This window comes from Poecilia reticulata, chromosome 2, assembly GCF_904066995.2.
Source record: "Poecilia reticulata chromosome 2, P_reticulata-male-v2, whole genome shotgun sequence".
Lineage (NCBI taxonomy): Eukaryota > Metazoa > Chordata > Actinopteri > Cyprinodontiformes > Poeciliidae > Poecilia > Poecilia reticulata.
The window spans coordinates 8693719-8721112 of NC_088831.1; the positions used below are offsets into that span (position 1 = coordinate 8693719).

General features: G+C 38.4%; 1 long non-coding RNA gene across 4 annotated transcripts in view; it reads left to right on the plus strand.

Annotated features, from left to right (window-relative positions):
- LOC103475973 (uncharacterized) overlaps window positions 1-27394 on the plus strand; it is a 158481-nt gene that overhangs the window by 10307 nt on the left and 120780 nt on the right. For all 4 annotated transcript variants that reach the window (XR_014091394.1, XR_014091381.1, XR_014091393.1 and 1 more), the window contains one exon: window positions 19677-19778. This is a non-coding gene — a long non-coding RNA (uncharacterized LOC103475973). The remainder of the gene's footprint in view (window positions 1-19676; window positions 19779-27394) is intronic.

Sequence of the window (27394 nt, forward strand, 5' to 3'; positions counted from 1 at the left end):
GATTCTGTGGACTTAAAAAAAGATTCATAACAAGAGCGCACTGATGCAACGCTTTCTCAGTCAGCACCTGAGTACAAAATCCTGTCAAAATGCTTTACTGAAGACGTTGTATGATTCCGTAGCAGCGTGCATACGAGCCCGCTCTAATAGAAAAATGAGAATGCCAATGAAAAGCTAAAATAATTGGTCTACGGGGGGAAAGTGTCAGAGGAAACAGCTTGGTGGTGATAAAAGGCAGAAATGCATGAATCAAAATAACATTTGGGACATGAAAGTGGTCTGACCCTCAAAGTGAAACTCTGTGTGTAAGCTGTCTGGCTATTCTTTGGAGAGAGAAAAAAAACAACCTTCCAAGTGCTTGCAAACATTTCAAATTACAGAACATGCAGCTTTTAAATAACGCAACTCCTGTGGGTTCCAGGTAATTGAAGACGTTTGAGTTCTGTTCTCTTAATTCGCTCTCCAACCAGGAGATCAGTGGTGTTTTTGTGACAATTCTCAGAAAAAATACTCTGGCTCAACTTTATATAAATGGACTTTTGTAAGTAGTTCCAATTTGACAAATATTCAATTAATGGTTTACTTCTTTTATTGTCTGGCTAACCTTGTCTGAAATTGGGAATTTTGTTAAGTTGTCAAATTACTTTATTTGAACTGTGAATTATTTCTTCATTTATTTGAGGGTGAATTATTTTATTGCTTAAATTCCACTCTAAAAAATCTGTGCATACTGCTAGATCAATTTTTAGAGCCTCATCAACCCAGCCCCTCTGTGTTCTTGAACATTATGTTAGTGGAGGTTTTTGGCTGTTATTTTGGCACATTTTCAACTTTGAGTCCAAATGAAATATTTGGACATCATGTGGGTTTGGGGTGACTTGATAGTTCAGATTTATTAATTTTTTTCCATCTTCTAGTTTATTATGTGCATTTTAAGCTAAATACACCAATCCATGTCACATGTTTGTCCCATCATTCCACCCAAAATAAATGTTTTTGCTAAAATATTCATTAGTGAAATACGGTAGAAAACCACACAACCTAACATTTTTACATATCTGCACTTTCATTCAAATTCATGACCCTGCATGGATAAGTTGCTATAGACAATAGATTATGGATATATTTCAGATTGATGAGATTACACATGGTGTCTTCTGTATTGCTTCTTCTTGTCAACAGCGATGATAAAGAAATTCGCCTTATTGTTCCAATAATTCTGGAGTGGACTGCAGATGGCTATGGTGAAACTTCTTTTTTTTAAGCTTGCTTTCTTTAGAAATAGGGAATCTCTTTGAAACTCTCCAATTAGACAGCACGGCTTTGGAACTTGGAATAAACATGCAGTCCGAGAGATGCCAAAGTTTTTTTTTCCAACCCTTCGGCAGTTGTGCAGCAAATTAAACCAGTGGTGAGAAATTGAATTCATGCTTTCATGGCATGGACAACTTGAGGGACCTGTGATATGTCAAAGTTGCTTTTTTTAGGGTAATAAGTGGAGCTTTCATAGACTTGATTCTCTGTGAGAAGAAGTTCACTTTTTATGAAGTAATAGTATGATTTGCAATTATTCTAGTCTTGTTGGGGACACGACAATGTTAAGATGAAGGAAGACCAACCAGAAGTTTGCAATGTCAAGAAGAATCTGTTGATTTGCATTGGTTTTGAGGACGTGAAAGCAGCGTTGACTGTCTCTTCTGATTATGAGACAAGAAAACCCTATCCATGAATACAAAAAAAAAACTTTGAAAACATCCAAAGTCTGAAATTGCAAGGGTAGAAGAGCCACCTGGGGAAACAAAAGAAAAAAAAAAAACGCTTGTTATGTTTGTGCTTTTTCTTTTATTTTAAAAGTTCTACAACACAACATGATGACAGAGGGTAAACTAAGAAAGGGCGAGAGAGAAAAAGGCACATTGGTACAGTTACGAAATGAAACCCGACAGACACAGACATATTGCCGCTCCTTAGCCGGGGCTCATTATGGAAGACAGCGCTCTATTCTCTGCTCTGCCCTCATTTTCTTCAGCTGCCTCTCCGCGTGTCATTTCCTGTTTTCATCATCACCTTTTTCCCGTTGCTCCCAATGCTGTCCAACCCCATTTGTTGACGAGGATTTCTGTCAATTTTTACCTCCTGTTTCGCGCTCCTCCTTTGAAGGTTAATACAGCACTGGCTCATGCTTGAAAAGTAAAGCTGCCCCCTAAGACCCGAGTCTGCTCCTCCAAAGCTAAATGACTAGAATGTTTTGGCAGGAGAGAAAAACTTTAACAATTCTTTCTAATCTTCCTTTGCCACTGTGGGCGTCACTTTAAAGTCCTGTATCCTCGCCTTGCCTCACGATTGTGAAAGAGAGGAGAAAACCTCATTTAAAGAAAAGTAGTGCAATCAAGAATGACCTTAGCAGAAGCACACAGAGGAGCAGATGTGAAATAACCTCTTTTGGAATTTACTAGATGTGGAGGGAAAAAAAAAACAACAAAGAAATACGACAGACCTCAGTAAGGTCTTCACTAGACATTATTTTCTGGTTCAGTGGGAGATGAAGGGACGTGAAAGCTGAGCTGCATGCAAACTGTCTGTGGATTGCGTGCGCTTAAAATTGGCATGAGGGCAAAGGCCAGAGCGCTGCACAGGCTGCAAGTGCCCTCGCAGGACGAAAGGTCAGCACATGAATGGTAAATAAAGGAAAGCATCAGAAAGACTGCTCCCATTATTTCCAGCATCTACTTTTCTGTCTTAGTTATTTTATCGCCCTGGACAGACCTGATGTCTATTTTTTCCTGTTGTTTAACATTCTGTTTATCATTTATAAACTAATAAGTATTTTAAAGTCTATTCTAAGAGCTACAGGGAGTTTAAATACTCCCTGTGACTCTCCTTATGTGACTCTGAAGGTTCAGGTCCGAGCTCTTCACCACAACCAGATTTCAGGCCTGATTGCTAATTTCTCTTTGTAATATTAATGTGAATAGTAAAATTAGAAAGACGTGCAATAAGGACCAAAGGATAGGAGTCTAACCACGCTCTCTGCCATACTCAGCCACAATTAAAAAAGAAGAAAATAAATGTGATTTGATTTTAAATTCATACATGTAAAATTTTATTTTTTTTCTTGTTAAAATCTCACAGTTGAAACCAGACAGAAAATCCCCTCATAAGTTTTCTGTCAGTCATTTCCCTGGGAAGCTTCTGACCCATCTACGGTGAATTGCTAGTTGAACCCAAAGCTACGTTGCCTCCAAACCTTTACAGCTACTCTCAATTAAAAAAAAGAAAGAAAGAAAGAAAATACTTTTTTCTTACTTCCAGACAATCATTTTCCACCCGGAAGCCGAACAGGTGGCAGATAGCTCCCGGGAGACGGGGTGACAACAAGGCAAACAAATGTTCAGCCAACTTGAGCGATAGAGACTGACTGGCAAATAAATATGCTTGGGCTTGATTTCCATGATCAATGAATGGATTCAGGCAGAAATCTGCTATGTAGGAGATTTAAACCCCCGGTGTGCAGAACTGTTTTTCCCTCCACTTAAAAGAGTAATGGCTGTAACCATGCGTCGTCCTTACCCAATATCTCTGTCCCTCTCCCGATATTACCATCCCCTTGGGAGACAATTGTGTTGGGGAGCCATGTTTACTTTGTGTGAAAATACTTCCCAAGTCTGGCTACATTAGCTCTGCACAGGCTCATTTGCAAAACATACGAGACAAGCAACCTGTTCCCATCTTTTGGCAGTCTGTGCTCAAGTTGTAAACACCGAGTAAAATATGCAATAATTAGAGGAGCAGCAGTAGTGAGTTTTCTAAATATGTGTGGCAGATTATGCTTGTTTATTGTCAAGGGCACATCTTATCTTACTTTGAGCGTGAGAGAATGACAAGAGAGAAATGTTAACAAGTCGCCTAGGAAAACTGGAAATGTATTAAAAAGAATGAAATCAATATGCTCAGGAGTTAAGCTAATATGGGACGTGGCAAACTTGATTGTGATTTTAATCAACAACCAGGGACGCCTTCTACAGGAAGGCATTTTTACAACCCAGAAAAACCTTAAATTGGTAAAATGATTTACTTTCTCAAACTATTGACAACAGACAAGATGGCTGAAGGGTTACCTGGTGTTTGCTTCTGCTAATGTAGAGGACTAAGTATCGGGGTGCCTAAATTAATTGACTTTCATATCTTTTTACCAGGAAATTGAAAATACAAAACACAGTAGACAGTCCAGGGAAAGTGTCTGGATTGACCTTTACACCCAAGTTTGACATCCATCCATCCATTTTCTATACACCCTTGTCCCTCAGGGGGGTCGGGAGGGTTGCTGGTGCCCATCTCCAGTTGACGTTCCGGGCGAGAGGCGGGGGTCACCCTGGACAGGTCGCCAGTCTGTCGCACCAAGTTTGACATGTATGCATTTAAATTTAAGCATCCACACAGTAAGTATTTATTTGAAATTATGCAAATTTTAAGTGCAGAACCTTTATGCCTTGCAATGCTTCTTGTATGTTCCATCTGTCTTTAGAAAACGCTATACAACTTTGATGTGTCTGGAGTGTAATATATTTATGAAGGTAAAGGTAATTGTTTAAGTATATCAGCTGCTCCACATAGCAGCAGCAGCAACAATAATAGTAGTAGTAGTAGTGATGGCTGTAGTGGGGTAGCCTTCTTGTTTATATTGTTTAAAGCTTTCTCTTAAGCAGCCTCTCAAGCCCATTTGGCTGACCTCTTAAGTCATTGTCAATTTAGTCACTACTGATGCTTGCTTTGGCTTCGAGAGCGAGTGCACTCTCAGTCCACTCGAGCCGAGGTTCGTTGCATGAATGTGGAATGACAAGGCATAATGTTGAGAAGACTGAAGAGGGCGGCTCTTGTGCTTTACGTTTTCCGAAGATGTTACATCTTTGATGTCACAAGTGTGGCATATAAGAGGAAATCACACCATCTGCTGTCGTTTTCTGGTCCGTGCCCTGCAACGCCGCTGCTGTGCAGAGCTCACTCGTGACTTTTTAGTAAAGGACTTGGACAAGAGATGTGACACGTGTCACATTTACATGATGGAGGGCTGGTGTGCAGCTGAGACGCCCACGTTTGACCCATTGTAACGTTTCAGTGAAACTCCTTCCGACCACATGCAACATTGTTTCTTTCTCTGCCTTTCGAGACTCTCAAGACATGATGCTTGTGTCCAAAAACAGCAAGCCAAGTCACTCGAATTGACTGCTCCAAAGACCTTTTAAGACAAAGTGATGAATGCAAGGTTGTTGTGTCAATTGGCAGCCAATTCCAATGCATGGCCTTTAAGCTTCTTGGCATTGTACATGAGATGGATATCTGCTGGCACGGGCAGCCATCAAGATAGCTGTGATTTAAGGAGTGATGACCTGTGCAGAACAGACAAGTTGGGTACAAGATGGGATGTGATTAGCCAGTGTCCAGATTGTTTGACTGACAAAAGACACCAGATAATTCCTGATTGCATCACTGAGCCTAAGCCAAGAAAGTTGCACCAAGTGCTAAAGAAAGCGGACTTTGGGATATGGTGAAATTCCTTGTGCACCTTTGTGTGTTATAGGAACACTAAACATTGTGCTAGTTTGCTTCATAAGAAGTAATCTCTTTATTAACATAATATTAGAGTATTTGGGCCTCAAGAGATTCCAAAAAACGGTGTGACCTTGAAAAAGCACAGATATGTACGCTCTTCAATGACATTGCAGATCTGACAATCTGATGCAAAATCTGACAATCCTGCAAAGTCCAGAAGTTCTCTCCAGTCTTTGAGACTTTGGAGATTATGACAGTTTTACTTTCCATAGCTAAAGTGTTTTACTTATTGAAGACAAAAAGAAAAAAAAGGCATTTAAACTGCAACAAATAGTCCATAAGGACTACCTGTGTTGATGCAGAACAGCAAAACACTGAGAAATACTCTTGTTGGAACTACCTTCATTTTTGTAATGAACATTTTCTTTAATGCCGTTCTGATTCATACATGTTTTTAGAAATTAATCTTTTTCACAGACCCCCTGCATTGAGCAAGTTTAATTTTGGAGGATTTTTTTCTCTCTAAGATCCTCATTTCAACCCACTCCAATGCCATAAATTAAATATCTCCCCCAATTTAATGTCTAAATCTGAATTAATGACGCTTAATTAGACAATTACACTTTTATTCTGTTTTGCTCTCAAGCAATCAAGATATAATTAGGAATACCAGGCAAATTACTAATCAAATTGATGGAAATCTTTGAAGTATCTAAAGATTATATTTATAGTATGTTGTTATCTTGTAATCAGCAACCCAAAGAAAAAGTAAAAAAGTCTGACTGATCTTTTATTAGAAGACTTTTAATTTCTCCCTAATGTTAAAAAATGCTCATAAGGCTCATATGCACAGGCACACTATTTAACGCAACAGCAAATTTGGTTGTGACTCAGCAAATTTTAATGGCAAGCCATAATAAGTTGTCCTTTCATCCCAGCAATAAATTTATCATTGAGGTTATTGATTTTCCAAATGAGATATTTTGCATTTTGAGAGAAAATCGTCTTCTCCGTGTTTATCTCCCGAATCTTAGACCTGTTCCAATTGCTTCTCGTATATCTTGTTTACTCCATTCGCATTTGTTTACCCCATCTTACCCTGTTCATTTTCTCTCCGCTTTACCCACTCAGTTCATTTCCCGACCAACTAAACACAAGCCGCGGTTTTCGAATTGTTAATTTACGGATGTTTGCAGAGTCTCCAGCCTTTGTGATAATACACTGTTTGATATAAGTGCTGAAACTTTCCATTTGTTTGAGTAGCTGGACGTTAGGAGTTATATTTTCACACAAAACCCACAACTTTGGAGTCAGTCTTAAGATGTTTCATTATACAGCTTACTGGATATGCAACCCAACTTTGTCTTAGCCAGAAATACAAAGAAATGCAGCAAAGTATAGTAGATATTGTTAACAATTATAAATGCATATTAATGGAAAGTTTAGTGGAAGGACAAAGTGAGTAGAAAATGTTGCATGAGCAGTAGTGGTCCATGCGAAGCAAAGTTAGTTCAAGAATTTGGAGACGAGTGTCGAGGCTTGGAATGGGATTGCTAGAGGAGGAGGGCAGATCAATCCAAAAAATGTCAATAATATCGATACTGAATCAGTATCAGTATCTGATTGATACAAGATCTATTTTTTAGTTTCAGAAATGTCTTTTTTTAGATTATTGTTTCTCAATTCTATGTCTTAGATTTTATTTTGATGACATTTTTGGCACATATACATAAAAAAAACAGACATGATGCGCAACAACAGATTAAAAATCAAATAAAAATTCTCCCTGTTTATTATGTTGGTATTATTAAAGCGCTTTGTAGTTACCTGTGAACTTTTTTTTTTTTTTTCAAAACTCTGTCCAAAGATTTAACAAAATGGCTCAAAGGTCACCTAAAGGTCAGAAATGTAATGATGTCTCAAACGTAAACAATAACAGTATTGCTTTGGTATTGGCGATACTGGCCCTGTGTTTACTTTGAATTGGATTGATAGCAAAATATGCAATACTGCAAACCTCCCAGTGAGTTTTTGAGCACTTCAAGGTGCATCTAGGACAAGGAATACAATTGTTGCGTTTCCTTTAAGCCACTCTTTACCTATTGAACTGTGGTCCTCTTTTCAGATGATAATAAATCTCTTATTTTATTTGGAAATCTAAGAACCACAATCTGGAACTAAGAGTTTAGATGCACAGCATCCAAGCGACTTGACATACAGGCAGCAGACCTAACTCCAATTTAAGACTGATATCAATGCACGCTGATTAATGTGGCCTTCGCTGAAGGAAAACAAGGAATGCCAATCCAAACCTAATAATCTCCTGGAGGGCTACGGCGAAATGTCTTTGGATCCGTGCAAGTTAAAAATAATCAATAGGAATTCTGAAAGAATCAAAAGGTGGAGGAAAAGGTCGGAGCATCTCGAGAACAAATTGATTTTCAGGGGCCGCTGAAAAATTGAGGTTAGTATCGAGAGGCGGCGATGTCAGATGCGAGGCACAACTCATGGGATTAACACCTAACATTCCTTCCTCAAGCAAATTACACTGATTGCACTCTGTCCAGTATGCAGTCACCAATAGCAGAAACAGCCTTTCCTCTTGTACAATCAACTACACATGTAGCACGTTAACATGCGCCATCACACCTCGGGAAGCCTGCTTTAAATTTTAATACAGTGAGACAATCTGTGGCTAGTTGGAAATCTCTTTCTTTATGTTCACTTTGTCACTGTCAGACTAGGAGAAAACTTGTGATTGCAAAGGGCTCCTAGAGGGCCACTTTGTTTTCTTTGACACAGAGAAAGTCATTCATCACAAGGTTTAAGAGTTACCCAGTAAAAAAACACACAACCAAATACATCTTCACCTGGCAACATCCCGTTTGCCATCTTATAATTCCCCTGCACTCCCAGGCTCTCGCCTGCTCTCCAGTTTCTCATCCGCTCCTTCATCCGTGGTTTTACCTCCCGACTAATTTGGCGAATAATCTGATATTTTGACATAATTAGCTTAAAAAATGACTCAAGAGCTGGATTGCACTTAAAAGCAATTTAGCTCGCTTAGCTTCAATTAATTCCGCCGGTCGAGATGTTCAAGTTGTTCCACTCGAAAAATGCTGGAGTGTGTACAGAAAGGAAGTCTAATTCAGGTCCGTTTACCTGCTTCACCCCTCAGGGACATCTGCAGCATCTTCAATTCCACCAAAAAACAAGGCGCTGCCATAACTCTCATTGGGCTAATACGCTTCCTCAAATTAGGAGGATACGTTTTGCGATGAAGATGTGCAAAATGTCTTGAAATACAGCCGTCGTTGGTTGGAGTACCACGATTTCTCAATGAAAATTGTAGAAATAGCTAGGCTATATTAGGATTACATCTGAAGAATTTTAACTTCAAGATAGAAATAAAACATTTCTAAAATTTATGACTTCCTGTGTGTAAATATGATGAAAAACATTCACATATCTTTAACCACTTTGGAAAGATTAAAAAAGGACATTTCCGTGAGGTAAGTATGCCAATCTTCATAAGTCTGGAATTGGCTACGAGAAATATTTTGTACACATCTTAAAAATGTGATCCACACAGATATCATCTCCAAAATGAGAGTTTTTATGACTTTGTCAATCGTTTCCTAAAAAAGAGTTTTGAATGAATGTGGCAGTTTCTCTTACATGACTGAATTATTTACAAATTAGGAATTTTGAAATATTCAAATTGTTTATGCTAGATGCCCTGCAACAGACTGGCGACCTGTCCAGGGTGACCCCGCCTCTCGCCCGGAACGTTAGCTGGAGATGGGCACCAGCACCTCCCGACCCCATTAAGGGACAAGGGTGTAAAGAAAATGGATGGATGGATCGATGTTTATGCTAGATTCTGAGGCTGTATTTTATATATATATATATAAATATAAAATACAACAACATACTTTTTGATTATTTTTGAAACCTTGGAAAACCGTCCCAGTCATGAGCTAGTATTTTTCTTTCTTGTTCTAAAGATCACTTTTTAAAAACAGCGCAAAATTACTTGAAGTAAATTTGAAAGTAGGACAAAGCAATATTACACATAACTTTTTGAGAAAAAAACAATCAAAGCAAACAACCAATTGTTCAAGCTGCACGGCTACAATCTGTATCACGACACCGAGAGTTGTTGCGAAACACTACAGCCACGACTTTCAGTCAGACATTGGCACATCACACCTCATGCGATTTTGACGGCTGAAGTGGAGAAAATGAACATTTTCTCCATAATTAATCCCAGTGATGAAACAATAATAAAGCTCCAAATTGCGGGGGAACACGCCGCACCTGCATAAACCTACAGAAAAGACGCAGCTGCGAACGTGCGTGCTGGAAGCGAGCGCTGGCATAGATAAGGCAGCTCGAATCTGTGCAGTCGAATGAGTTGCCGTCGACTGAATACTCGCTGATTGACATTTAAAACCTTGACACAAACAAAATCCTCTCTGTCTCTTAATTATTGCATTTTTTTCTTCCTTTAGGCCCTCTGTGGATAAAGTCTATTGCTTTTACTTCTTCTAAATCTATACATAATTGATCGTCATGGATTAAATTATTTATTCTTATCAGGATATAAATATTGCATGGCTGACATGATGGATGAATCGCTATCAAATTCAGCCCTCTGTATCTTTGGACTTTAGTGAGCTCTTGGCCATGGCTAATTGCATATTGACTGGGGGTTAAGCCAAATGTTTGTCTAGCTGTGAATGCGACAGAATGACTGCAGAGTTTCTGCCTGATAAGGGACAATTCTCGGTATGTTGTCTATACTCCAATTCCAGCTGGAATAAAAAATAAAAAATAAAAAAAAAGCATTGAAACTCAATCAGCGCTGATCTGTGGACTGGCACTGGAAATCATTGCGCGTGCAGAAGACTGTCCGTCCATTCCTGGCGAACGCGGCTGCGCTGCAGGCCTGCGGAATGAAAGCGCCCGAGAAAACCAATCCAGGAAAAACTAATGAAGACCTCAGCGGGAAATTAAATGTGTGGAGTCGTCCAATCACTCATGTAACCCAGCTGAGGTGCCCTTAGGAGACGTGTTTGGGCCCCCTGCTGCCTCACCGGAGGAAACTGGTAGCAGACTCCGGCGAGGGAATCAATTTGGGATCCTTTCTTCAGAAGTGTTGCGTGCAGATGAAACAAAATGGAGAGACGTTGACAAGTTGAAATTTAAAAGGAGGATGTTTAAGTGTAAATTTAAACATCTAACGCTAATGGAGTAAAGATCAAGAGCAACATGGCTGTGTTTCCTTGATATGTCTTGAGTAAATCGTAAAAAAAAAAAATGAAAATGGAGTCTGGAGGTCTGACATAATTTGAGGAGTAGCTGTAGGTGTAGCAGCTGAAAGCAGCTTTTTCTCTTCTAGTCTTTGGGGTGATGAGGTAAAACCCAAAGGAACATGACTGCTCCCCTGCTCTCACAGCAGATACCAGAGCGTCCGTAACCCAATTTGAAACTTGACACGTTCCATGACTGCTCAAGGATTTCAAGCATTTACCAAATCCGAGCAAAGACAAAGAAGAGCAAAGTGAATATAACCACGTTTTTTGTTTTTAGATGGATTTGACTCCATCTGTCCCCCTAGGCTAAAGCAATTTTGAAAGGATTTATATTGATGTTTACCAGTTTTACAGTTTTAGAAGATAAGCTGTAAAAAAATAAAATAAAATCTTGAAGGATTTCTTTCTTCCATCTGGAGTAGGAGAGTCTCTTTGTAGAGAACTGTTCTCAGAGTCCCGGTTAGCATCAGTTTGGGATCTCTCTGATGCCTGGTACAGGTATTATCATTTCTGAAAGCTTTTTCTATTAGTTTTGCCAGAAATTTGTCTGTTTGGTTCAGCTTACAAAGAATAGACAATGGAGAGTCCACATGGAGTCATACCACAGAAATGGTAACCCAGTAAATAAAAATATATCCTTGCCTTCTTTTTACCTTGCATTATGAAATCTTGAGTTTTCAGCTTCTATTTGTAATCACTGCGAAGGGAAATTAAATCAATTTTTATTTATTGTAATAGCAGCATTCCTATTGTCAGTGTTTCTTTGACAAAACGGCATTCCTCTACTTAAATTCTGTTTAATAATCGATTCAGTCATATCCCAGTGTCATGTGAGCATGTTTTTCTATGCAGTGGATATATTTTCTGATTTTTGGGGGACTTTGGAATCCTGTCAGACTGTCTGCAGGATTAATTCCCACTAACACAGACTTGCTTGTTCATGCTGCCAGACGAAGGGAACCTGATAAAAAAAGTCAGGACCTGGCAACCGGCATCAGTCTCTGTGTGAAGTTACTATGTTTGGTGGATGCTACGGGGCAAAGTGTGCTCAGCCAAGATACAGACATTACACTCATTTTCAGAGGGCGGGCTGCCATTTACAGTCACGTCTACCCGCCAGTGCTCAAGATGGCTAAGATAAGGGGGAAAATGTTCCAGTAGCCAGGCAGGGGTCCGCCGCTTTGATTTTTAGATTCTGCCGAGTGATGCCGATGAAATGTTTCTCCCTCAGGCACACGCGAGGCAGATCACACCGGTGACGGCAAAGGAGCTTGCTCCATTTTTTTTTTCTTTTTACACGTCAAGTAGTCGATGTATATTTTGTACGCGGTAGAAAACTGTCACTTCCATTCGTCTTCTTCACCTAATCTGGGAAAATATAACACGAGTCAGCTTTTGAGAAGCTTTCCAACCCCGGCGATGAGTATGCTAAAAAAATAAAAAATAAATAAAATACTGGAATTTTGTTTGGGCCAGTTTAGATGCACAAATGTGTCCCTATTGTTTTAAATATTACATGTTGTGCATTATTAATTCAGTCGTACCCTTTTGTTTTCTCCAGGAACATAATCATAGTCATCATAACGCCATTACCGTCCATTGTCTCCCTCTCGGAGTACCATCTATAAATGGTCATTTTCTTTGATGGCACCCCAGTAAATAGCTCTGATGCTAATAAAGATGTTTCATAAGGTTGCGTTTTAGTTGAATAGCTTTTTTTTTTTTTTTTTTTCTGATCTATGATTTTTATTAGAGTCCAGTTTGCAGAATTACCAACGCAGCCCTCTGAGTGCTCCTCTGGCAGCTGCTTACAAAAGACAGATGAGAGTATGAGTAGGGGAACGACAACAATGCCTGAATGTTTCGGCTTTACATCTGAAACCTGACACTCACACTGGGAATACAATGCATTTTTTTTATTTATTTGAAGACGATGTTTTTATATATTTTTGGAAAAATGTTGAATATTGGCTGTTTATGTTTGCAACATCAGATTACCTAGCTGAATGTACTGTTTGCTCAAACGATAAGTAGTTTTTGGAAGACTCTTGGGGGGTGGGGAGGAAAGTTATGAGTCCAAAGATGAGGTAATATGACCAGCAAGTAAGAATGTTCTATAAAAGAACCTCAAAATCCCAAAAGTATTATTTTTATTCCTCCAAGAATATTATTTCTGATTGAAAAATGGAGATCCATCTCTCAAACTATAATCAAACAGTGTAAAAAGAAGAATCGACTTTTGTTTAAACGACATTCAAAACTTTCTTACACCCTTCTCAATAATTAATTCAAAAATCACTGATGACATCATTTTTTTCTTTTTAACGCTGGGAGGTTAGAATAAATTTTCCATTCACATCGTGCCATTTTATACCACAATCAAGTAACTGTGCTACCTTCAGTTGCTATGAAAATGCTGCATCTATCAAAAACAATTTAAAAGAAATATGACTTTGCATTACAGCCGTCTCATACCTTGAGATTGGCTTCTCTCTTTAAGAACCTCCTTACCCAACTCTCCTGATTCAGCAAGTCATCGCATTAATGCTTCTCCATTTTATATATTTTCTTTTGAAATATAAATTTTCAACTGCTAGACATCATTCACTGTTGTTGACTAAACAGTTGGCATACTTCTGGACCTCTGTGGGCACGCTCCTTGTTGCTAAATAGTCTGTTTCCTTGAGAAGTTGACAGTGGAACTCAGGGCGCAGATGTAAACAACGATGATGACCAAGAGTGGGAGTTTAAAGTCCTTCTGCTTTCTGAGACGGGAGCACTGATACGAGGTGTTAATGAAGAGGGAAAAAAACACAGCTGTTCTTGTTTTATGGGGAAATAGAGTAATTTAAGGATATTTATTTATCACAAACTGAAATTCTTACCAGCCCAGCGCTGCTCTCAAGTATCATTTTTATTGTTTTACAAGCCCAGTTTTTGATAGTATCTAAAATAAACTACACAATAAGCGTAAATATGTATGCAATGTGAAAGATCCAATTATCTAGATGAATGATGTTTATAGGAAAAGAAAAAAAAAATAACCCGCAGCAGTTGATACCTGTCACCCACATCAGTTACCCAGACAGCTACATGTTTTTACTCTAGCTGCAGTTGTCAAGGTTTCTGCCAAATAGTTGTATTTAAAGAAAAAACGCAATTGAAGTATAATAAAAAGGGGGAAATAAAGCTTGTGACAAGCAGAATTACAGTGCTGTGGCATGCAGTGAAGGAATTTGTCTTTTGCTGAAGCTTTTATTGTGCACCTGAGAAAACTAAAAAAAAAAAAAAAAAATCTGAGTCATTTTGTTGGAATTTTTTTCTTTGCTATGACCTAAAAGGTAGTCATTACATTGTTTGGCGTTTTAGAATGTCAGTTTAGTGTTTTTTAGCCTTTTAATTACCTATTTAAACCTTTTTTTTGACAGATGGACTTATTACCACGTACATATGTAATTCAAAGTGGGTGCAAAATCTTGAGTTTAATGTGGATTTTTTCCAAAAACACAGCAGAAAGCAGTGCAAAAGTGATGTAAAATAGAAAACAAAAAGAGACGAAGACAAATGAAGAACCTTATAGAAGCACAAAGCGCTTTTGAAACATTTGCAAATTTTAAGTAAAGAAATTCAAGCATATTCAAGGACTTAAAGCACCAATACAATCCTTGTATAGCAAATTAAAATTTGTCTTGTAATAGTGACTGTTTTATTTGTTGTAAATTAAAAGAAGTTTTAAATGTGTTACAATGAATCATTTTTGGACAAAAAACGAAAACAACAAGAAACCCTCCAACTCCAATCAGCCTTAACAGGATGAACAGTAGATTCCTCCCTCTCAGGGAAACGTTCTTTCCTGTCAAAAGGAAAAGAACACAAAAACAACTTTCAATAATTTAAGTTGGTTCATCCTGCAAAGATACACAAGAAAACTTTTAAGGAGGCCTATATATATTTGATGACGTGCTGTTTTAACCTGAACACTGCCTAAATTCGTAGTGGTACAATTGATCTGCCATGACGTAGTGAGAATCTGATAAAGAACCAAAGAACCCCCTTCCTCCAACACACACTTGAGCGAGTTCATGTGTAGCTTTTCACTTCTTGGTTGCGTTGCCGTCGGGTAACAGAGGACTCAAATACAAAACCGAAGAGAGTCAGCGAGGCAAACAACACAAACATCAACTGATGCCAGGATGAAAATCAAAGTAAAAAACTTTTACTTTGATTTTTGGTCAATTTGTCCGTATTCTATTTTGCTCTTTTGTGATTTTTAACTATCTATCGCAACTTGTTTTGTTTCCTAATGTAATAAAAAAGAAAATTTAGGCAGTCTTTTTTTGATTTAATCATGGATAATGATTTGTCATAAATCACAAAAGTCTACAAGCTCAAACAGAGATTAGAGTCACTCTTTAATTGAAACATGGTGAGGCAGAAGACCAATTTTGACCACGTTTTTAAAGTCTTGTTCTTGTTTAAGCCTCAGGTTGGCTGGACTCGCAAAATCTGCTACTTTTCCCAAAGAACGAGACCACAGTGAGAGCACAAGAGTGAAACTTTTGGATGCACTCAAAAGACATCCAATAAATTATTTTTTTTTCTTTGAAAATTGCAAACCTGCCCACCTGAACCCCTACAGACTGAACATAAGGAAATGATAGGAATGGGAGAACAAGACGGAGAAACTCTACCAGCTGGGGAGACCAAGACCATCTTACAATGACAACACCTGCTGGAATACAGTTGCTGCAAGGCAAGTCGGTGACAGAAGAGTCTAAAAGATGAAACTGTACCCATGTTTTTTCCAGCTATACCAAAGTGTACCTTCCTTTTTGCTGAGTCATTCTTTTCTGCAAAACTTTGCTGTAGTTTGGGGTCAAATGTTAGAAGATAATCATTGTTTAAGAGTTTGGAGAACTGACTCAAATTTGTTTTTTCTTGTGCATAATTGACAGGTTTCTTTTTCTCCTAAATCAAAAGCTCTCACATTGTTCAATCTCTGCAATCAATCAATCAATCAATCAATCAATCAATCTCTGCAAGTGTTCACGTTTTCTAATGATGAGTAAAGTTTGGCGAGGTTTGCTTTTGATCTCTTTCAAAACACTGATCTTTCCAGAGAGATAAGAGGGAGTACAAATATGCACCACGGCCCCCAACATCTAACAGTAAGGCATTTGATATGCTAAGCAGTAAACCACTGCTTATCGCTCAAACTATAAAAAATACACATCAAAACATTTGTCAAATCGACATAAGTTTATCTTTGCTATTGTGCACGTATTTGTCAAAGAAAGCCGGGGTTGTGCATGTTAGCACCGCATTGCTATCAGAGTTTTAGGCGAGGCTTAAAGCGAAATGTGCCGAGAAAACGGGCAAACGTCTAAAAATATGCTGATCTTTGCTTCTAGGATTCGGTCGAGGAGAGGACCTCATGCATAATTCAGACAGTCACTGCTACCCTGACAATGAACGTTTATGTAAACCCAAAGTGAGATAATGTGGCGGAAAAAAAAAAAAAAAAAAGAAAGGCAAATGCTAATTCACCTCGCTAACAATATGAAGATGACGATTTGCATACTGAACCGCTGTTTCAAAGGTTAAAGAGGGAGAGAAGTGGAATTAAACAGAAAATGCTCTCTTGATAGGAAGATAAACTTTGTGAAGAGAGCAGAGTGGTGTCATTCCTCCTGTGAGGAAAGGTCACCAAAGAAAGAGTTCTGAATAGATGTAATTAACTCTTGAAGGCTTTTTTTTTTTTTTTTTTTAGCAACGGCTCGGCCGGGAGGGTTTCCGGTCCCGGCAAAGATGAAAAATTTCACCCGACGTGTCTGACGACAGCTGCCATGTTTACCGTCATGTTGCAATGAAGTCGGTGAAAACAAATAACCGTGCGCTCCCGAGTGCAGCTGGGAGGGACTGCTTTAGCGAGGACTAGAACTGGGGTGTGTGCCTGCAGTCGCAGCAAAACACGGGGAGCGACGACAAACGGCAAAAGACTGCAAAAGGTGAAAGGCGAAAGCTTTTGGCGTCAGCAGATGGCGACAAAAATTGAAAATATTCAACTTTTGCTGTCTTTCGTTGCTCTTTCGTCAAAAATTTACACGCACGAATTACGACCGTCGCCTCATCACACAAGTCCCATATAAATGGAGAGGGAGAGGGATGTTTCTAAATTAACACTTAAAACAAAATATTTCCTGAATATAAAAACCTGGAAAATGAGAATCTTCAGACATGTTACGTTTGAGACTATAAAACAATTTTTTTTTTCTTTTCTGTTTTCAACGTGCATATGATGGCAGTTTTTGACATTTCAAGCTTGCAAAGTTAGGCATAGTGATTAATCGTGATTAATCACAACTGATTAAATTTTTTAATTGATCGGCAGCACTAATCGGCGTGCATATATATATATATATATGGTTTTCTCATGGCTATCTCTTCCACCTCTTTCTAACTGCAATTGAGGAGTGCAAAATTACTTTTTTTAAAGAAAGCATCTGGATTTCAGCAAGTACTACTCAATGCATTTACATGAGGTACAAAATGACTCCATTAAGCAAATGTAGTTCAGTATCTTCTAAAAGGAAAAAAAAAAAGAAAACTTTTTCTCTAGCAGTTTTAATAGGCACTTGGGCTGTGAAGCCAATTACATGATGAACATCGCACAAGCTGGCACCTGCCTGACTGCAAATACCACAAGTGGCATAATGGCCGAGAGCTGGAGACCGAGGAGAGGATGGAGATGGAGCAGATGCTACCTCACTTTGTGCTTTCTGTGAAACTAGGCTGGACATATTTCACACATTTAGCTTAGTGGTGCCTTCTTCGGAAGATGACTGGCTAAAATCGGACACCTTTGTTGTTTTAAATGGACAAGAGCGACACATTTATTAGTAAATCCTGAACTCTGTGCTTTCAGTGCTGTGAATTATTGTGTTCCTTAGTTTCTTTTCATTGCATCAGCCTTTCTATTCGACTTCAGTTCAGTCCTTTCTCAATGATTCTAGTTTATGTATTCCTTGTGTCTAGTTCACCTCCACCACCCCTATGCCATTCTCTCTCTCTCTCCCCTCACACCTGCAACCTGTTAGCTAATCAGCCCAGGTCTTTTGTTTCAGTAGTCACTCTCTCAGTATTTCAACCCCTTTCCTGCTCACACTCCTTGCTGGCTTCTCCTGTGAAATCCTACTTAATTAACTTCTCTGTTGTTCCTGTTGTTTTTGTTCTGATCTGGCTCCCTGTGTTCTCCTTGGTGTTTGTTGTAAGATTTTGTTTTACTATTTATTGAGTCTTCAAAACCATTTCGGGTCCATCGCAAAGACCAATCATGACGGGTTTAGAATATGACATTATATTATTGAGCAATGCTAACCCAACTAACAACTGAAGGAAATGATGACAAAAAAAAAAAAAAAACTTTTATAATGATGAAGAACGAACAAAAAATATTTAAGAATGGTCATTTACCTCTACTGCCCAAAAAAACCAAAAAACAATGGATTAGTAGATGACCTTTAAGGACATCCTGTTACATCTTGTGAAAAGATAAAAGAGCAACTCGGAAAACAAAACCGGTATTCATTGTATTCGAAGATGATGATCACTGAATCCTTTGCAGCTTCATGGCTCAGAAAGCTTGCCGAAATTGATAAAACCATGAAATTTCAGCTAAAAAAATCTCTGAATGAGAATATCCAACTATCAGTTAATGATGTTAAGCCCAAGGATTACTGGGGCTTTGCTGCAGGGCAATGATCCGAAGCGCATCACTAAGTCTGTTTCCCAGTGGTTAAAGACAAACAAAATAAAGGTTGTTTTCGTGGCCTAATCAAAGTCTGGATGTAAACCTGATTCAGATGTGGTGTCAAAGCTGTTGGTAAATTTAAATATCTCCACTGTGATGGTAAATGGTAACGGCTAGTCGTCACAAAAACAGGTTTTGCTTTGATAGCACTAAAAGAAATTATTAGAAAGCTCATTTAGTTAGCTCTTTTTTCCTAAATTAAAATGTATTTGATGATCTGAATCAAAAATGGGAGAAATCTTGAAAGTTTGTAAGACCTGTGTCTGTAAGAAGGACATCACAGTTTCAGATATCTAGCAAACACACACACGCTCACGCACGCACACACAGATGTATAGTCAATCTCCTCCCGTAGCCAACGGGAGGTAATCAAGCTCCTGATATGCTCTAACCAGATCCATTAAGGAGCTAATAAAGGCTCTGGATGAGTTAATTAATGACCCCCAAGAACATCATCTGCCTCCGGTGCTACTGCTCAGACGGCCATCTCCGACTCTCACAGAGCCCAGCCCGAATCAAAACAAAAACAGCACCGGCTGGGCGTAGTTGGCATTGTTTGTCATCTTCTTTTCTGTCGTCGTGACAAATGACTGAAGCTCCGCTGATTGCAAGATGAGGCGTTGGTTTGTTGTCTATCTGTGCGCGCCACGGTGATTTGCTACCCCGCTCGCTCCCTTGAAAACACAATTTCTCCAGAAGGCCTCACAGCAACAAAAACTTAATAATTGATGCTAATGTGGAAAAAAAATTGAGCGAGAGAGGAAGAGAGAGTGAGAGCAAATCAATTAATAGGACTTTGTGGGAGCTTATTGAGATGAAAACCGCTGTTGGTTTTCTGCTAGTCACTCGATTCTGTTGTATACATTTGTAGCCCTGCACATCTCTCTCTCTCTCTCTTTTTTTACCCTTTGGGAAATTTTGTAATTAAAATGATAAATGCAGAATTTAATTGTAACTTTAAAGACTTTTTTTGTCTCTCTCTCTCAATCTATTCCTAGAATTGGACTGCTGATGTAAATCGTCTGTTTCCAGCACAAGTCCCTGTGATTTTTAATCTAATTCCAAGTTATTCTTCAGAGAGTATTCATCAATATCCATAGGTAAGTAATACACGGATTAAAAGTCAACACATGGTCACACGTTTTGCCTCTGGTTCACAGCATATTCTTTTTTTTTTACGAAACTCCCTCTCCTCTCTTCCTGTAACTGTCTTGCAAAGAGTTACCCAGTCTTGTGCGAAATAAACCAAAACCCACTAACTTTTTTTTTTTTTTTTTTCCCCTACTTAATCCGTTAGCCTCACTCTTTTTCTTGACATTTAGCAATGTGCAAGCTATGCAGACGGAGCTCGCTTGTTTACAGGGTCATTAACGTTTTCTTGGAGTCTCAGCATCCAACAAATGCGGTGATTATGGTCCACAGAGGGGCTTCTGGTTCGCGAGAAGCAATAAGGGGGTTCATTGCTGCCGCCGTCATCAAAACGCGCTGGTGGCATTATAAAACTAACTGGCTATCTTTCCACTTATTCATCAGCCTTTGCTTAGCAGACTCAGCCCCTACTCAAGCTTTGCAAACCCCCGTGGAAATTAATGAGAGTAATTAATTGGCATTTACTGTATCTGACGTGGCCGTGGAAACGCCTCGCGCGTCCGCAAATGCAGCCGTCCTCAGTCAAGTGTCGTTAGTAGTCACCGGGATTGCTGAAACGCTGAAAGGGCCGCTGCCACGTTCATATTGGTACCACATACGCACACACACACACACACACACACACACACATCTAGGGTATGCCATTGGGGAGATTTAAAAGGGTTGCAGAAAAATTTATTATGAAGGAGATTCGGAGTGTGAGGAGTGTTAATGCGTGTCTTTTTGGTCTACTTTGACACTTTAGAGAAGAGGAGTAAAAAAGTCTTGCTTTTTTACTCCTCAAAATAAATGTATGTCGTTTATTTTGATAGAAAAGGCAATTTCACGTTCAGTGTTTAGTTCTTTATCACCAGGTAGACTCTGTATTGCCTGGACATCATCTCAATGATCTGTCCTTCACCAGGTTCGGAACAAATTTAAACCCAATCAAAAGTACACTGTTGCACTTATCGTTATTTATGGAGCAGAGATTAGGCCAAAACTGAAAAGCTGCGCATAAAAATCTTGGTTGCGACGAATGATTCAGCAGCTTGTAGAACCAGCTTCAGTAGCAGTCGCTCTCAGTAGTCATTTTCTATATTGCATTATCAATCCATCATGTGGGGGTGAAGGAAATTTAGTCCACTCTTCTAAATAACTTTTTTTTTTTTTCCTTTAAAAAAACAGCGAGGGTGTACTTAGTTCTTCCACTCATTGCCTTTCCTTTTTGGCTTTATTTTGAATGAAGAAATAATAGCGGCTTATAGTTACAAAAGCACAGTCGAACGCATGCTGCTTTGTAGTTCGGCTCAGTGTTGCATTTCTTCATCAGTGCTCACCAGACCCGTAAATCTGAAGGTCACGCTGACAAATTAAACCCCTCATCACCGTTCCTTCTCAAGCTACTTATCAGAAATTTCAAAAGCTGCCATTTATTTATTTATTTATTTATTTTTCTCTCTCGCTTGAACATGTTACAGAAGTGCAACAAAAGAGATTGTCAGTACTTATAATCTCTGGCAATAGGCCCGGCCACAGGGTTGTGATGTGCTGCTGCAGATATTCCATTGCAACTTTTTGAAGCGTCTGTTGCCAAGTCCTTTTATTGTTATTATCGCTGCGATAGAGCAGACAGCTGGCATTTATTTTCCTCTCTACTTTGTTATCCCTCCTCTCCCCCCCCCCCCCCCCCCTTTGTCTTTGTTTATCCGTTGCACTTGCGCGCAAACAAACCGCAACCCTCACAAGCTCTTGAAATACGTCTCCATATGACGAGGTAACCTTGCAAGCACACAGACACTTTAAGGCGAGTAGACGGTATGCAAATACAGACAGGGACTGAATTAATCAGCTGCCAGGAGGAAAATGTTAACAGTCTTCATCAGGCTTCATCCTAACATTTCAAACTTTATGTTTTTTGTTTTAAATCAGGACTTTAATTTTATACATGCGGTGTGTTGAAGATGCCGAGAATAGCAAAATACGAACTCGAAAGCTTTTAAGTGTTACTTCTATTAAACCCTTTTTTTTTGTAGAGCTGCCTTATTATTATTTTTTTAATTAACTTTTATCAGACAATGCTTTCCACCTCACATCTCACTCTATAAGCCTTTAGCAATCATACTTTCTCAATGCTGTGCAGTTTTAGTCAAGGTTATTTAATCTACAGCAAGTTTAAATAAATGATTTATTTCAGGGTTTTTTGGAGTAAATCTTGGCAGATGGATGATAGTCCTTTGAAATACTGGCGTTATATAACCCACGACAGAAGATGGGTTTTGAGAGGATTATTGTCATCACATACAGTGACTAGTTTAATATGTAGCCCCTGAACTCACTGGTTGTTTTTGTGAAGTTACAACCGTAGATGCCAAATTACTTTATTGTGATTTTATGTGGAAGACCAACACAAAAATGACCCACAAATGAGAAGAAGGTCTTCAAAGTATTTTACAAAGTAATAGTTTGGAAAATGTGGCTTTCATTTAGCTTCTAACAGCTTTGCACAACTAGAGGCTGAAATTTCAGCCCGCTCAAAAAGATTTAATGAGGAGAATCGGTTAACATAAATTTTAATTTCTTAATTAGATCTAGGTCTGGGATAGTTCATTGTAGAATATGATAGTAAGTTAGATATTCGAGGTTTGTTGTGCTGCTTCATGATGGATTTGATGCACTATTATGGATGCATAACGTACTGGGAGAGTTTTATTTTGTTAATGCCTTATATTCACCAGTGAGATCAATAAAACCAGCGTAGGAAGAGGGCCTGGCTGCATACCGCTGACATAATGGGAGGTATTGAAACGAAAAACTAAATAAAATAAAATGCTTGCAACAGATGAGTAAACAAAGAAGGATCTCCATTTGGTGGAAAACTGAAAGCTCCTGTGAGACGGGAAAACTTTCCTCGCATTATCTCGGCCTCTTATCCAAACACACCCCGACTCCCTCGCTACTCCTCCTCTACAGGATGGAGCTGGAATTATGCAAACCATTAAACCCTAAAAATCTGCGTTCGGAGCTGTCCTGTTGTTAAACCCATTCGCTTATTAAGCATAGTAAAGAATTAGGCTGTTACAACAACAAATGTTCTACTTATAGAAGCAGTTATTATTTTACAAAAGGAATAAAACAGTCACTTTGTGCAGCGTCGTTAATTCTTCCTTGTAAGTGAACAGCAGTGTCTTTTTTTTTTTACTTTTAACTATTCTACATTTATACAGCGTTATTCAGAAAAATAAAATAAAAATCATTGTTCTGCTTTTCAGTGATTTACTACTTCCTGTTGGTCTATCAGAGAAATTCCTATTGAAGTACATTCAAGATTTTAGTTGTAATCAGACAAAATACGAAATAGTTTAAGGTGTGTGAATGCAGATATGAGGCCATTTATTAATTCAGTTCCGTCTCGGGGTTCGAAAAGAGGTGAGGACATGTTATTAATAATGAAACTGTCACTGTTTATGTTTTGCACGGCGACGCATATTTGTCACAGACTTGACAGGTTACGGCTGAATAATAAAATAGGTTGTAAACAGGAAGCATGCCTCTCCCTGCTATCCTTACTTAGCTTTATCAACAGAACTCAAGCAGAGTCCCACAATATTTTGAAGGCACTGAATAATTCACAATTACATTAATAATACTTCCCATGTACGCATTGTTGCTCTGTTATTGCGTAAGACCTCGCCCCCTCCAGTAGTCACCCTAAATGATGCTGTTTACAATTTACCGCCCTCATAAATATTCAGCAACCGCCGTATCTAGCTAAATATCATTTATATCTTTGCATAAAGGAAATAATTTCCAAAGGAGGAAATTGAAAGAGAAAACACTGGCCAGTATTCTTGCGCTGATAAGCCCCAGCGTGTCATTTGTTCTGCCTATGATAGGAAATGAGCATGTGTTATTATAAAAGCTTTGGATACAGATGAGAGGGACCCTGTTAGTGTTTTTACCATTGAGCAACTTATCTTCAGTGTACACTCTCTTATTTTCAGTTTTCAGTTGTCGCGTCTGTGTTCTCGCAACACGAGTCGCGTATGTCGTCCTACACACAGAGGCTTTGACACAAACCAGCAGTGTTTTTTTTTTCTTTCTTTTTTTTTAAAGTCAATTCCTCTTTTATTGAAACGAAAGGTTTTTGTTTTTTTGCAACAGATATTTGCATCCATGTTCAACTTCTTAACAAAGATTAATGTCTCATGATTGAATTAAGCAGGCGTGAAAAGTTATGTAGCGCAACTTTTTTTAAAATTACATCAAAACAAACCAGAGGATTGTCATTGGATATTAAATATCATTAAAATCTGCAATTTGGGGAGATTAGGTTTGCAACTGCAGTGAACCAAACCAAATTTTGTTGGCAATTTTTTTTTTTCTTAAACAGCAAAATTAGGAAGCAGTGTGCACCTGAAATAGTGTCAGCCTGAATGCAAACATCACTGGAACTGAATAAATCCCAGCTGAAGTCCAAACGTCTACCTGCAGCATCCAGTTTGTCCAAACATGTCATGAAATACCCGCTGATGGGAGCTGCTCATGCTGCATTCAGGTGCAGCGGGACACGGAGGTTGTCATAATATCAAAACAACTTCAAAGGGACATGTTTTAAGTTATGAGCAAAGTTTTTATTTAAAATATTGTGAAGCACTGACAATGGGGTTATGTCACTGAGTTATCTATCCAGATATTTACCATATCTGTTTATATTACTCACTCATTGAAAAGATTCAGAAAAGATCTCCACTAAAGTAAATTTGAATTAAAATAATTTTAGAAATAACGACAAAATGAATGATTTACTTCCTATCGAAGTAACAAAAAACACCTGTTTTCTTTTTTTTTTTTTTTTATTGATTGAAGTGTACCAAAATAGTACTTTAACATGAATACTACCAAATATGGACTTTTTTTTAACCTTAATTGATGGCCTTTGCAAAGAGAGCATTAATAAGAGAAGCAATCAAGTGGCCCGTGATTACTCAGGTCGGAGGATCTGACAAAATTGTATTTTTTTAAATAAATAAATACATAAAAATTGTGGTTGTAACAGGGAAATGTAATTTTGGAAACATTCCCCTCTACATTTGCACAGGACCTGCATTTAATTCTCGTCAGAAACTGATTTACTGTTGACTTAGCCAGAGCCACACATTTGGGTGGTGGCAGAAAATGAAGCTTTTGAATGTAGAATCACACACGTACCTGAAAACAATGAATGGTTCTGAGAGGAGCTTAAGCAGCGCTTTACCAAGAGAAGCTTTCTTTGAAGAAGGCACTTCAAAACACAACTCTGCACATGGTGGAATAACCTCATGTTCCCATTCAAAGCTCTTTGCACTTTGAGGTCTGCTAGGGAACGGGAACCAAAACAAGACTTAACACGGAATGGCATATTCAAGTCCAAATGCGCCGTAAAAGGAGGTGGGAAACGGAAGCAGAAAACAAGTGTAGTTCCAATCCGTGACAAGACTAAGACAAGGAGTCAAAAAGCAGAACTTTGAACTGAAAATAGAAATCTGATTAAGCGCATACAGCTTTAAAAAAATTACAGAAAGTATCTGAAATGTATCAGTTTTGATGGTAAATTTAGTCTCAAGGTAATTGACATTCAGTGTAAAGGAGGAATTTGGTCCCAATCAGAGAGCAATTTTATTACATAAGATAAAAGGTAAAACTTGCCTCACCTTTTTAATATACATGTTTTCTACACTTTTCTTTACCTAAATTTCTCATATACAGAAAACAAAAATGTCTAAGTAGTTAAGTATTCCCTAGTCGTCCATATATAAATAACAGTAAACCTGTTAGGCATTTATAATTCTTTTTGCTTTGGATTTGTTTCCATATATTGGACACACTGTACCTATATCACATGTATGCTCATGTTCATTATATTTCATTTAGAACTTAATTACGTCAAATGAATCAAAGTGTAAACTACTCGACAAAATCATCAGAGTATGCATTTTCTCTGAACGAGAAGGTTTCAAAGGACATCAGTCGAGAATGTCATTGGGTTCTGTGTTACAAGCGTATTTCCTGGAAGAACTAAATTGTATGAAGGAAATCCTAGGTAGCTCACAAAAGAACGAGATATATAATTTGCACATGATTATGTTTTCTATTACTTTTTTTGAGAACAAAGTCCCCATTTTGGAACTTACAGCAGAATAAAAGAGTTCAAAAGGTGGAGGCTGCTGTACGTTTTTGAATGTTGACTGAGGGACACTGCAATTAAGAAATTGCAGATGATAAATTAACATGACCTTGTTTCGGGGTATTAACATAAAGTGAGAAAATATCCATGTCGGAGTGGGAACTTTGGTAAATACAAAATGTTCCCACTGCAAAAAGTCCAAGTTGCACTACTGAATAAGTTTGTGGCACCAAATTATAGAGACATAAACAAAAGAAGGAATCAATTGGCAACATACTATTAGGGGTTTCTCACCAAACCTGTGAGGCATTAAACTCATAACACAGAGTAATATAAGATCATTTAGTGAACATGTTCTCTCTCACTGTTTCACATTGCAAAATATCAATAAACAAGCTAGATATAAAATTATGTATTCATTTCAAAAGCTGTCCAAACCGACCTACCCCAGTGTGAGACACAAATTAATTGACGGTGATGAACTAAATAAATTTCAGCAGCTCCTTCCTGTCCTGACGTCTTAAATCAAAAGCAATTCCTTACTGTGAACTTGCATGACGACATGCAGTAGGTGAAAATATACGACCCGATTTAAAAAAAACTCAAAAAACATGTGAGGAACAAATTTACTAACCTGTAGCAGTCTGGAAACGGTTGGACCAGTTTGGTTCAAAAGAGGGTCGACATTCTTTAGTAGCATCTAACATCTAAAATAAGAATCCACACTACCAGAAGGAATAAACTAGAAACATTCAAAAAGCAACCAAATACAAAACTCTTTGATTTTACTTCATAAAAGGCAAAATATTATGTTTTACTTTATTTACTGACTTGTAACTTTGAAAATGACTGACATGGACCAGAAATCAAATGTTAGCCAAACTTTTTGAGTTTATCACAAAAAAAATCCCAAATAAATTGGACTGCAGTTTGTGATTTTAGCATTAAACGATGTCTAAAAAAGGTTGAAAGTGCACTAATGTTTTTCAGAGCAATTTATAGGAAGCCACACAAACACATGGACATCCTTGAGCAAACAGTGCCTTCCTCGTGCCGGCGCCGATGTAGCGCCGACTGACAAATAATAAGAGTTTTCCACCTTGGGAATATCTCCGCGGAGTCCTCAGTGGTGATGATTGAGAAGACACTCGGATTCCACAGACCTGCGCCAGCTTTATTGTTTTCCTCCTGATTCATTACGCCACTATTCCCATAACAGGATGTACGTGCTCTGCTTACAGCCATTCAGATGCATAAAATGCTCAGAGTAAAGCCCTAAACTCGTCCGGCGGCTGCCTTAAGAGAGCAGCAAAGAGAGCGAGTCTTGCAAATGTATCCGATCCCTTTGGACTGTGGAGTATGAAAACATAGTACAGTGAGATTAGCTGTGGGTTTGTGTGTGAAGATTGTGGCGTAATGAAA